The 13,171-nt window shown below is 38.4% G+C and overlaps 1 long non-coding RNA gene across 4 annotated transcripts; it reads right to left on the bottom strand.

Annotated features, from left to right (window-relative positions):
• Positions 1-3,788: 3,788 nt before the first annotated feature.
• On the bottom strand, positions 3,789-12,542 carry LOC110139305 (uncharacterized). Of its 4 annotated transcripts, none has more exons than XR_011486422.1 (5): positions 12,446-12,542; positions 11,672-11,813; positions 7,744-8,020; positions 7,282-7,371; positions 3,789-4,061 (listed from the first exon to the last, which is right to left on the bottom strand). It is a non-coding gene; the product is annotated as an uncharacterized lncRNA (long non-coding RNA). The 4 variants fall into 4 exon arrangements; XR_011486421.1 differs by having other exon boundaries at positions 7,744-8,017; positions 12,446-12,541; XR_011486424.1 differs by lacking the exons at positions 11,672-11,813; positions 12,446-12,542 and adding an exon at positions 8,471-8,763.
• Positions 12,543-13,171: the final 629 nt, after the last annotated feature.

Here is a 13,171-nt window from a genome sequence, read left to right as displayed (position 1 = left end):
CTAGCACTTAGGGCTTCAAAGCAACTATCTTGTAAAATCATGACATTTGGCTCATTTTCCATTTCTCTTGTATCTTTTTTCAATTTCAAAGGCACATCTTCCTCAGCTTTCAATGGCCTTGAGTGTGTGTGTGTGTGTGTGTGTGTGTGTGTGTGTGTGTGTGTGCGCATGTGCTCAGTTGCTCAGTCGTGTCTGACTCTGTGAACCCATGGACTGCAGCCCACCAGGCTCCTCTGTCCATGGGATTTTCCAGGCAAGAATGCTGGAGTGGGTTGCCATTTCCTTCTCCAGGGGATCTTGCTGACTCAGGGATCGAGCCCCTTGTCTCCTGCATCTCCTGCATTGGCACAGGTGGATTCTGTACCACTGAGCCACCTGGGAAGCCCTTCAATGGCTTAACCTCCTGATAAACCCATCGGTAAATTGAAATTGTCCTGAACAGAAGTGCATTTAATACTCCTAACCTCTGAACATGGTGGTTTAGCCTAGCTTTCTTTAAATGTTCACAGAACACTTATATTAGCCTACAGTTCGGCAAAATCATCTAACCCAAAGTCTGTTTTATAGTGCTGAATATCTCACATAATTCACTGAACGCTGCACTTGAGAACAAAAAATTGGAGTGATTGGCTGGGTGCAGAATGGTTGTTCACCTTTGTGATGGTGTGACTGACTGGAGGATGTGTCTCACTCCTGCCACTATCCAGCACCACAAGAGTAACTGAGAGCATATCACCAGCCCAGGAAAAAATCAAAAGCCAAAATTGGAAGTACAGTTTCTACTAAACGTGTATTGCTTATCTCTTCTCTACAAATGCTTGGGTCCTTTTATCCATATTCCTATTTCAAAATCAAATTCATAACCACTGACTGGAAAAGATTCATTGTCCCTTTCCTTTTACTGTTTAGCATGTAATATGAAGATTTTATCAGAGTCAGTTGAAAGGCACTTTTAGTAGAAAGAGGAACATCACAGAAACGGACAAAAAGGAGAAACATTTCCGCTTACAGGAACTCATGAGAGCTCAGAATGAACCATAAACTTGATAAATGTGCTTCCCAAAGAGAAGGCTCAGGCTTGGCTGAGAGGAAAGGGAAGTCCCGTGCATAACATGAGAAAGTGGTTCCACTGGGGTTACCTTTGTGCATAATGTTTGATGTTTTTAACTATCTAGGGCACGGATTGTGGACCCGAAATTTAGGTCCCAGAGACTGGGTAAAAATGCGTATTTTTAAATAAATATATCAGGCATATTCCTTGCCAGGGAGCATCTTTGAAATGCAATAACTTCCTGGGAATAAAATTAAGTTTAGAATGTTGGTTCCCCACACATGAAGATATGGAATTTTAAGTAAACAAGATTTGGAGAAAACATGGAAAACTATTGCAATTGTAGTATGTTTTAGAAAGACAAGAGGTTGGTTTCCATTCTTGGAATTATCTTCTAAAAGGATGAACTCTCAGGATAGTATGTGATGTGTTTAGCCTTCTTGCCCCAGCACTCTGAAGAATCCCTGTGAAGAAAACAAATAGGAGTAGCTAGAGGATAGCAGCAGCAGCAGCAGCAGCAGAGGAATCCTGTGCTGTGATGATTAGATTTTCTGCTGAAGGTAAGCAGAGAGCTCCCCTTTGCACTATACAGGCATCAGAGCTGCATTTCTTCTTATCAGTTGGTTATGGTTTCTGGCTCTTTAGATGCTCTAAATGGCCGGGGCTGGAAGACTGAGAACTACATTTCTCATAATCTCTTACAGGAGGAAGCTGAGCTAAATTCCACCGATGATAGATTCTCCCATTTAGGGGAGATTTAGTTTTGCAGGAGTGTTTGCATTTGCCTGAAAATTGTTAACCTTGGTGTTGCAGCATCCTTTAGAAGTGGTTTCCTGGGTTTTTTTTTTTGAAGCTTCCTGATGAGGATTTTGTAAGCACATGATTTCCTGTAGTAACCATTTCCTGCACTAAATACTTACAGGGCTATCTGATTTTAGAACCTTGGGTCTCCTTGAATTCACTTAACTCTTAGAAGAATTACATTTCAGGAGCAGGCAACCAGGTTTTAGAGTTGTATCCTCTCATTCCAAAATATTGAATCATGAATAATAAAACAACAAGGAATAAAATAAAACACTTGGAAGGAATTTGTTGGGCTTATAGATCAATGAGAAAGAGAGAGAGAAAGAAATTAACCTAATGTTTAGTTGATATGTCATGTCTGACTCTTTTGTGACTGCATGAACTGTAGCCCACCAGGCTCTTCTGTCCATGGGATTTCCCAGGCAAGAATACTAGAGTGGGTTGCCATTTCCTACTCCAGGGGATCTTCCCAACCCAGGGACTGAACCCATGTCTCCTGAATTGGCAGATGGGTTCTTTACCACTGACTCGTGAGGAAAGCCCAAAAGAAATTATACTAAGAAATTATCAGAAACTTTGGAAACAGAACTAGAAAAGACATGCACAGGCCTAGAGATAAAGCAAACAAAAATTATTTAAAACTTTAAAAAACAAGCTGTTAAGAAAAATCAATCAAATTAATAAATAACTTATTAAAAAGAAAACAATAAAAATAAAATGGAAAATAAAAAAAGAAGAAATGTGTTCCCAGAAACTGCAGAAGCACCTATGAAGGGAAAGAATATTCAGACATAGGAAGTGACACACACCACCCGAAATACAGATGCAGACAGAAAAGACCAACATCCCACGGACATTTTGAATGTCATCTTAATAGACATCCATACAGTTTTACAAACACCAAAGTGAATAGTGATTTCAGCAACTCCTTATCACAAATTATTGTAATTATTAGACAATGAAGGTACTTTTCCAGACTATTTTAACTTTCCATTCGATGTAGAAATTTCTCACCTAACTGTTCTGAAAGGCAGCACCAGATTTTTCGTTAATATTTCTACTTATTGTTTCTATAATCTCAAAACAACCTTTTCCATGTCTTCAGTTCAGATATCTCTCTCCTCTTCTCCCTTCCACTCCTCTAATCTCCCCTCCTTCAACTCCTCCCTCTTTCTCTGTCTCCTTCCTCCATCTCTTCCTCCTCCTCCTCCTTTTGTCCACATCTGCCTCATCCTTTCTCTCCTTCCATGTCTCTCTGTCTCTGTCTCTCTCCAACCCTCTTGTCCCCACCCTCTTCCAGTTCCTTATATGCTTTTCCAACTAGAGATTCCTAGTGGATGCCTTAATGACTCATTAGAACAAACATATTTCATTTGGTTAAGAACAGAGGGGTAAACATGATATGTAAAGATGAGGAAAATTATGTGTAGGAACTTACATGAAAAGAAAACCTAATGTGGGAGAAGAGAGAAAAATTAGTTTCACTTGATAACAATGATGACATGTTTGGGGGTCATAAGGCTTCCAGTAGAAAAAGAAAATCTATAGAAATTCCTTCTCTGCATCTAAGTGAAATTGTGTTCCATGCTCAGATGGGTGAGGAGCATACCAGTGATACAAGAAAAAAAATGCAACATGGACAGAACATTTCAGAAAGTTCAGATAAGTTTGCAGTGTGATTATCTTAGATGGAGAGAGAAAAGTCTCAACTGTTCTCCTGGATTAAGTGACTGCTGAGTCTCACAGGGACCACGAGCTTTTCTGCCCCTGTGAGAATTACTGTATATGTTGCTTTAGGAGAATAAGACAACATAAGTAATCCACCTAGGATTTTTCCCTGGAAACAGGAAATTTGCTTGAGATTTAAGTTGAATAAAAGTGATTGAGAAAAAGAAGGAATAAGTTCAACAAAAAATTCCTGGTAGCACAGAACTTTTCTGAGAGTCTCACAATATTTATTATCTTTTTTTTTTCCAGTATAAACACAGGCAATGAGGGTCTCTGAAGACCTCTCCCTCTGGGATATGATGTCACAGGACTCCTTACAACCTTAGCCTCTCTCATCAAACGGATGGCCCAGGGGAACAGATCTCAGTCTCGGAATCCCTGGGCTCTTTTGCTATCCTCACAAACAGTGGGGGATCTCCTCTCATCTCATCTTCCTTCCCTCCAAGAACTTCTGTCCTTGGTGACTCCAGGGGACAGCCTGAAACAAGAAGAAAATTGCTTGATCATGCCTGTGACCCAGAAGAATGATAACATCCGTTTTAGAGAGCAGGAACAATGGAAGAGATGCAGACTGTAAAAATTTCTCTACATCAAAACACTCAGAACCATTCTGTCAGGACATAACTTTAAGTAGATAAATTAAGATTTTTTAGTTGGAGTTTCAATATCTAACTCTCAAAAGCTAATAGAAAGAATATACAGAGAAGTAGAAAGATATAGTAGACCTGAGAAGCACTATGAACAATTCAACATAATTAAGATTTATACAATTTTCACACAACACAAGGCTGTAAATTCTATTCAAGTTCCCATAGACTATAAACTAGGAGACACTGGAACATATCCAGGGACATAAAACAAGGTGCAAAAATTTCATGGTCTAAAGGTATTGAAATCATACAGAGTCTGTTCTCTTATCACTGTGGAATTATGTTAGAAATCAATATCAAAAGATATTTGAAAATAACCCACATATTTTCAAGTGCAATGTGACATTTACCAAGAGAAATCTTTGATTTAGCCATTGAAACCCTCAATAAAATTAGAAGACTGAAAAAACACAGAGGGTGACTGTAGAGAAGAAAGCATTTAATTGAGAAATTAATATCAGGACAGGACTTTATGACTCTTGGCCCAGAGTCTGGGGAAAAGTTGTCACAAGAAAGGATTATTTCTCAAGGTGAATATACCAGAAATGGGAGAGAGGAAAGCATAACTCTAAAACTGTCATAGTCATTCCTCAGTGACAGACTGACCATTTCCTTGTGACTTGTCCCAATTCTTTAAATATCCCAAAAGAATATTTGCAGATAATCCCAAACTTTATAATAATTGTTATATAATAGTTGCCATGTGAGCTATAAAAAGTCAGTCTTCACCAGAAGGCTAGCAAATTTTCACCTTACACAGCAAAAGCAACAACTTCCTTTTTTTTCCCCATCTATTTTTATTAGTTGGAGGCTAATTACTTTACAATACTGTAGTGGTTTTTGTCATACATTGACATGAATCAGACATGGATTTACATCCCGACCCCCCTCCCACATCCCTCTCCACCTGATCCCTCTGGGTCTTCCCAGTGCTTTCTAATCTGCTAATTAAAATCTGCTATAAATTAATTTATAATCTGCTAATTATAGCTGATATTTGCTACCTCATTTCTCATAAGGCTCTATGAGCCTCTAAAGAAATCTGCATTAATTTCTTCCCCATCTAATCCAAGAAACTATATATTTGTAAGGGAGGTCAACCTAGTATATTAGGGGCAATAGTTGTCATAAAGTAAGAAATGTCACAAAAATGTTCATATTGTGGCATCACACCGATTTTCCATTCAGAATTAATGCAAAAATTGATGGACAGTCCATGGAACTAATATTCAAGTCTGAGAAATATGGTCATACATGTCTGAGAAATATGGTCAGCATGCATGCATCAGTGCCTGAGAATGGAGGCGGAAGGGGGTTGTAACCACAGAACACAAGATCTACCCAGCCTCTATGAGGACATGGAAATGACAGAAATGTTTTTAAAAGGGCAGACTTGATGTATGAGAGAGATAGAAGCCCACTCAGATTTTCTAACATCAGAAAAGATAGCTGTACTTTCCTCAGTCCCTTAGAGAGCCTTAGCTGACAAACCTGTACCCCTCCATGAGAGAGACACTCCTTCACTCAGAGATGGAAAAGGAACCATGTCAGACAAAGCTGCTCATTCGACATCACTTAGGGAATTTTGTGTGCTGACTTTGGACTCTAAAGGCAGACAAGGGTCTCAAGGACAGTGGCAGTGGTGAAGTGGATCACGGATTAGGGAAGTGGAGACATTTGTACAGATGACTGTGTTACAGTGACTTCATGTGACGTTTGGGGCAATTCACTTAAACTTTTCCAACTGTGTGTGTGCTCAGTATGGCGCAATCATGTCTAACTCTTTGGGACCTCATGGACTGTAGCCCGCTAGGCTCATCTGTCTATGGAATTTTCCAGGCAAGAGTACTGGAGTGAGCTGCCATTTCCTCCTCCAGGGGATCTTCCCAACCCAGGGATCAAACCCACATCTCCTGCGTCTCCTGCATTGGCAGGTGGACTCTTTACCACTGAGCCACCTGGGAAGCCCAAACATGTCCAACTACAATAATTAATTATATATTCTCAAGTTACATAATGGCAGTGTTGAGCTAGACATTCTGGTTGTTGACAATTAAAAACCATGATCTACTTTATTTTACCTCAAAGCAACTCAATAGCCTTTTACAGACTAGGCATTTAAATATTGTGTGAGGGAAACCTGGTCAGAGTATCTGTAGGACATGTGACATTAATGTTGAGGGAGTGACATGGTGGATTCAGGGAACCCAAGAATCCAGGATGTCATCTCTCAATGATGTCACAAGGGAGCCATAAAGCAGAAACTTTTCTGGAGAGGCAGGTCACATGACATACACAAGCTGCAGGAATTATGGTCAACAGGTGGTCAGAATGTCTCCTAGAAAAATGGACTTTCAGTCTCCCGAGGGTGTTCATATGATGATCTATCTTACCACTTATCTTTACCACAAAGACAACTTTATAACAAGTGCCTGGAGATGAGGAACTTTGTTTTTCATTGTCTAGCATAAAACACAAACAAACAAACAAAGGTAGCTTAGTCACTGAGTCACTTGAGAGGGAACCTTGATAAGATGAGGAACATCCCAAATGTCGATAAGAAAACAGAAATCTTTTCACCTACAGGAGCTCCTAAATGATAAGCCTATTTTGGGACTTCCCTGGTGGTCCAGTAGTTTAAGACTTCACGTTTTAAGGCAGAGGGTATGGGTTTGATCCCTGGTCTGGGAGTTAAGATTTCACATACCTCAGAGCCAAAAAACCAAAATGTGAAACAGAAGTAATATTGTAACAAATTGAATAAGAACTTTAAAAATGGTCCACATCAGAAAAAAACTTAAAAAAAATTTATATTTGTTATGAAGTTAATGAGAAGTTAGCAAGAGTTCAGAACTGGACATCCGTGGAAGAATGTTCTCCCCAGAGAGGACTCAGATGTCTTGGGCTAGTAGAACATGAGGCGGCTGTCTCACTGAGGCCAGATTTGAGTTTGGTGTTCTAGGCTGTCTAGTACCTGGACCACGGAAGTAACTAGACTGCCAGCCTATGGCCATATGAACTCAAAGGTGAAGGGCAAAGGATTCTTACCTGGTCTTCCTAGGTGGTCTATCTTCATGTCATCATTTTCTTTATCTTTACGGACAATATTGTGCAGAGTAAACCTGCATTTGAGCAAGACTAAGACAAAGCATGCTGGGTCAGACCACATCATCTGGAAATTCCTTCATATATTCCCAGTTCCACAGGGTTCCTTGTATCCTTAAACCTGGGCATTATGTAAACTCAAGCATGGCCCCAGATACTTCATCTTTCACATTCCTGATGGACTGCTTAGCCTGGTCCTGACCCATGTTCTGCAAGTATTTCTATCACATAGAAGATTGTAATTCTAAGATCTTTAGCCCAGGGTCATTGAGGCCTTGGAGATTAGAGAAGAGTAAATATTTTCCCTCATGTTCCCCACATTATAATATATAACTTCTCCTCTCCCCATACACACATTCTCTCACTATAATTTTCCCGTGCCCTAGAGCCCACTGTGGCACTTACATTTCTTTACATGTTGGTCTATCTCAAGTGAAAAGGGAGAAAACATGACAAAGAGAAAAAAGATAAAGAGCATACAAAACAGGGCATAGAGCCAAGGAACACCATTTAGGGATAAACTGGCCTCGTGTGCAGCTTCCTCCATCGAGGTCTGAGGACATGGAATCCTGGGCCTCAGCTCTCTCTCCTCCTAGGTGACGAAGATGATGACATCACAGCTTTAGGCACAATGGGAGATGAAGACAAGGATGTGGATTGGCTAAGCCTCATCCCATAGCTGCTAGAAAGAAACAGGCAAACTTAGGGAGCTTCACTTCCATCACACCTCCAGTGGATCAAAAATACTAGATGATCAGGTTAGACCGGTGAGAAGGTAGATTTTCATTATGCATATTCAGAATGTGCCTTTCACAGAATTGGAGACATATCCAGTCACAAAATGAAGAAACTGATTTCTTTAGACTTCGCAGCCCTAGAGCCAGTCTTATTCAGCAGAATAATGTCTAAGTTAAAAGACCAAATAAAAGACAGGTTTTCCCTGCCACAGGGAACATTGTCCCACCACTGCTCCCCCATACACACAATGATCTCAATTCCTGGTCTGAACTCAGACTTCTCTAAGGTGACTGACCAGTGGAGACCCACTGGCAAGATGTTCATGTGGTTCCAGTCTTTGCCAGCTCCCAAGACTGTTTGTAACATACCACCTCCAAGAGTCTTCATGCCTCACCTCCATTTGCCATGAATGTATATTTTCTCTCAAGCTCCACAAAACCTTTATTTCTCAACCAGAACAGAAAAGACATCAACTACCTAAGAATACAAAACCAAAATGTGTGGCCAGTGTTGAATTGGACAAGAAAAATGAGTTCTAAAATCTGCTGCTCATCCAACTGAGGAAATAAAACCCAGACAGAAAAGGCAAGGGTCATTATGGACTATGATAGTCAGGGAGTACTTTACAAAACATTAGAGAGAAAAAATAACAAGCAAGTACAAGTGAAAGGAAATTATCTATTGAAAATCAAATCGACTTCCTGATTCTGAGGCATGTAAACAGGAAGCCAAAATGCCTATGTGCCTTTACTGGCTTAATTTTTGGCTGAGTATCAGATATTAAAATTCTCCAACCTAAGTTAAAAAAGAAACAACTTATCAAGATAAGAATTTATGTTTAAAATCTGAAACAATATTTGTTCATGTTTTTTCACTCTCATCATTCCTAAGAACTGCACTAGGATAAAGTCTACATGGTTGTGTTGTGTTGACATCTTCACACAGAAAGATTAACAATTTAGGCTAAAATAACACTCATTGACTCAAGTACAGCTTTCTCCTCCTAATAAAGTTCTTTCTTCCTTACGCACAACTCTGTAGTTTTTCATCATTTTTCATATAAAGTCTGTTTATAGCCCCTTATGTAGGAAAAAATCAGGAAAAAGACAATTTAAGTTGTCATAAATGAGGAGGCTTTTTAAAAAACAATATAGCATTTGCCTTATCCTTTTTACAAACAGGGGTTTTTAAATCTGATGTTTTATTTAATGATTCAAAATATAAATATAAGTAATTAAAGGAGAACAATAAAGGAACAAAGAAATTGAAATTGTATAGGAAAATAGTATAGAACCAAAAATTGGCTCACTAAAATATCTTCCTGTTTTATTTTCTTCAGAAATCTGCCCCCCCACCCCAGATTTGTTGAGATATAATTAACATATGGCATGTGTAAGTTTAAGATATACAACATGATGCTTTGGTACATATACATATATATATATATATATATATATATATAGTTTTTTTAAAATACATTTATTTATTGCGTCAGGTCAAGGCCAAAGTCTATGATCATTTTATACATGTTCTTCTCAAGGATTTTTACAGTTTCAGGTCATACATTTGAGCCTTTAATCCATTTTTAGTTAATTTTAGCATAGGTGTATAGTAAAGGATTCTTGTTCTATTCATTTGCTTGTGAATATCAAGTTTTACCAACACCATTTTTAAAAGATTTTTTTGATGTGGACCATTTAAAAAATATTTACTGAATCTATTGCAATGCTGCTTCTGTTTTTTTTTTTTTTTTTTTTTTGCCTAGAGGCATGTGGGATCTTAGCTCCATGACCAGGGATTGAACCTGTACCCCTGCATTAACCACTGGACCACCAGAGAAGTCCCACCAACACCATTTATTGAACAGACAATTGCTTCCTAATTGAGTGTTCATAGTACTCTTGTGGAAGATTAGCTGAACACTTGTAAGAGAACATATTTCCAATAGAATGAACATAAATGGCCCAACAATAGCATGCCAGTAGGTGTAGAAATTTGTAAGTCACTTAAAAAAATCACTTTCTAAGATTTACAAAATATACACCTACTATACCGTATAACCCAGCAGTTTCTTTTCTGAGTATATTCCTGAAGAAAGCTTTCATCAATTTTGAGTAATAGTGGCTGATATGAATATCCTTATATATATGTTTTCATAGAGAGATTAACTCATTTTTTCCTTTCTATTATACAATTCTCACATCAGATTCACTTATAATAGCCAAAAACTAGAAATAATTCAGTATTGAAAACACTAATAAATTCTGGTAGAGACTTGCATTAGAATATTAGCAATTAAAAAATACTGCTAAATGTAGTAACATACTTGAATTTCACTGACATACTATCTTGCAAAAAAAGGCAGGCCAAAAGAAATTTTCACTGTTCAAATGGCTCCACTGCAGAAAAAACAAATCAGTGATGATAAGAGGTCAGTATAGTGGTGTGCAGGGAAAGTAGACAAGAGAGTGTCTTCCCTGGTATAGAAAATATTCTTTATCTACTAAATCAATGTATAGGTATATAGTTATGTATCAGTTCTTTAGTTGTACACTTATTATTTGTGAAATTTGCTTTCAATAAGTTAACTCCATTAAAGATAAAGTTAATATTGTTCAAGGCTTTTTAAAGGAGCTGGGTTTTTTTCCCCTATTTTCTGCCACTTCTAATTTTAAAATTTAAATAAGAATTATTGCTTAAGAGTTTGATGAAATGTGCTAGTAAAACCATCTAAGCCTGTAAGTTTTGTTGAGAAAACTGATCTTTGAAAAGCATTTCAGTTCCATTATATTTATTATAGAATTCAATTTTACTCTTTCTTCTTGTGTTAATGGCAGAATTATATACATGTATGTGTTTGATACAATTGTGGACTTACATATTTCTCTTACTTAGGAATGATACTTTTAGCTGTACATACAATTTCTGATTCAATGCTCTTATCCTTTTTAAGATATTGCTTTATTGTCTTGTACATGATATTACTACCGATAACTTCAGAGTCAATCTGATTCTTCTGAGCAGATGGTGTACTGCTTTTTTCTGGAAATTTTACTTTGCTATTTAAAAAAATTTCTATGTAGTGTGGGTGTGAATATTTTCCTTATTTCACTGGTAATCTACAAATACTTTGAAAATGAGACTTTACCTATTTTTAAAAATTCTGTACAATTTATATCTATTGATTTTTCAAATTCCTTCTCTCTAGTTTTATTTTTTTTTAATTTTTTTTTCTGGGATCCTCTTAGGTATGTATGCTAAATCTCTTCAGTCACATCTGACTCTTTGTAGCCCCATGGACTGTAGCCCGCCAGGCCCCTCTGTCCATGGGATTCTCCAGGCAAGAATACTGGAATAGGTTGCCATGCCCTCCTCCAGGGAATCTTCCCCACCCAGGGATTGAACCTGCGTCTCTTGTGTCTCCTGCATTAGCAGGCAGGTTCTTTACCACTGGTGCCCACTGTGAAGCCCTCCTTAACTATATGATGATGCTTTTCTCCTGTCCTCTGTTATCACTTACAATTTTAGTTTTATTTTCTACTTCTTTATGTCTTTCTCTTCTTGGAAAATCACTCAAACTGATATTCCAACTTACCCACTTGTTCTTCATCCAGGTTCATCCTACTTATTTCTTAATTGTATTTTTTAACTTCCCAGCTGAGTGGCACTTTTTTGCTAGCCCGATATTCGTCACAGACACGGTGAGTAGCTTCAGTTGCTACCACAGGTTTCTGTGGCTATAAAACAAGTGATAAAATGAATTGGGGGAAATGCAAGATCAGAGCTTTCCTCTGGTCTCCACATACAGCTTTCTTCCCACACTGCAGCCACCCACCAGCCTCTACCTGGTCCTCCTCTCTCCACTCACCAGTTCAGTCTGAGTTCAGTGTACACAGGGGATGGTTAATTCTTTTTTTTTTTTTTTTTGGCTACACTGAGTTTTTGTTGCAGCGTGGGTGCGTGGGCTCAGCAGTTGCAGCACACCAGGCTTAATTACCTCCACAGCTTATGGGATCTTAGTTCCCTGATAGGGGATTGAACCTCTGTGCCCTGATTGAAAGGCAGATTCTCAACCATAGGACCACCAGGGAAGTTCCTTATGTGGTCAGTTCTTTGGATACTTATTTCCCTTTTGTCTCTGTCATTTCTCCTGGATTGATTCTGGAAATCAGAGTTGATTTTGGAAGTTAGCAACCTCTGTTAGTTGAACATTTTGGCAGGAATAGGGCATTGTGGCCTATAAAAGAAATGATGCCATTGAAGAAGAAATATTTGAGAACCCAGGGCACATATGTGTCTTTTTTTCAGCCAAACTAAATGGAATATGATCAGTAAGGTATAGAGTTCAAATTTATAAAATCATAATTACCCTTTTATCTCTATGAATGATCCATGGTAAGGCTGCCAGTTTAGCAGATTCTGTAGATACTATAGCTCTTTCACAGCAATGAAAGACATACAGAGAGTGTACCACACATGTCTGCCAAGTAGAGACCAGCAGGGCCTCTCGCACTGCTGTTAATCAGATATTACTAAAGGTGCAGGATGTTTTTCTGTTCATCATTAAGCCCATTTGTGATTATAACCACAGTGTTATTTAACAGGAAGCAAAGTTTGCTGTATCAAAAGAAAGAACAGCAGTTGCTTTTGCATTTAGAAGGATGTGGGTTGTGGGTAATAGTATGTATGTGAACTCAGTAGCATATGACTCTGCAACCCCAGGGACTGTAGCCTGCCAGGCTCTTCTGTCCATGAGATTTCCCAGGCAAGAATACTGGAGTGAGTAGCCATTTCCTTTTCCAGGGGATCTTTCCAACTCAGGGATTGAATGTGTGTCTCTTGGACCTCCTGCATTGGCAGGTGAATTCTTTACCACTATGCAACCTGGTAATAGTAAAAGTTAACACTCTATGTGTGTATTTTATTATCCATTTATTTGTACATTGGTGTCAATATCCACATACTATAACTGAAAGTACATTCCTTATAGCAAGTCTGCTCCATGGACAAGGTTCCTGGGTATACCTTCTAACTAATCTGTTCCTATGCTATTAATTAAATTCTGCCAGCTTCCTTTACAGAAAGGTAGACAGTC

The sequence above is a fragment of the Odocoileus virginianus genome, unplaced genomic scaffold (genome assembly GCF_023699985.2).
Source record: "Odocoileus virginianus isolate 20LAN1187 ecotype Illinois unplaced genomic scaffold, Ovbor_1.2 Unplaced_Contig_11, whole genome shotgun sequence".
Classification (NCBI taxonomy): domain Eukaryota; kingdom Metazoa; phylum Chordata; class Mammalia; order Artiodactyla; family Cervidae; genus Odocoileus; species Odocoileus virginianus.
The sequence above is the reverse complement of the archived record's forward strand: the minus strand, read 5'-3'. Positions and strand labels throughout refer to the sequence as shown.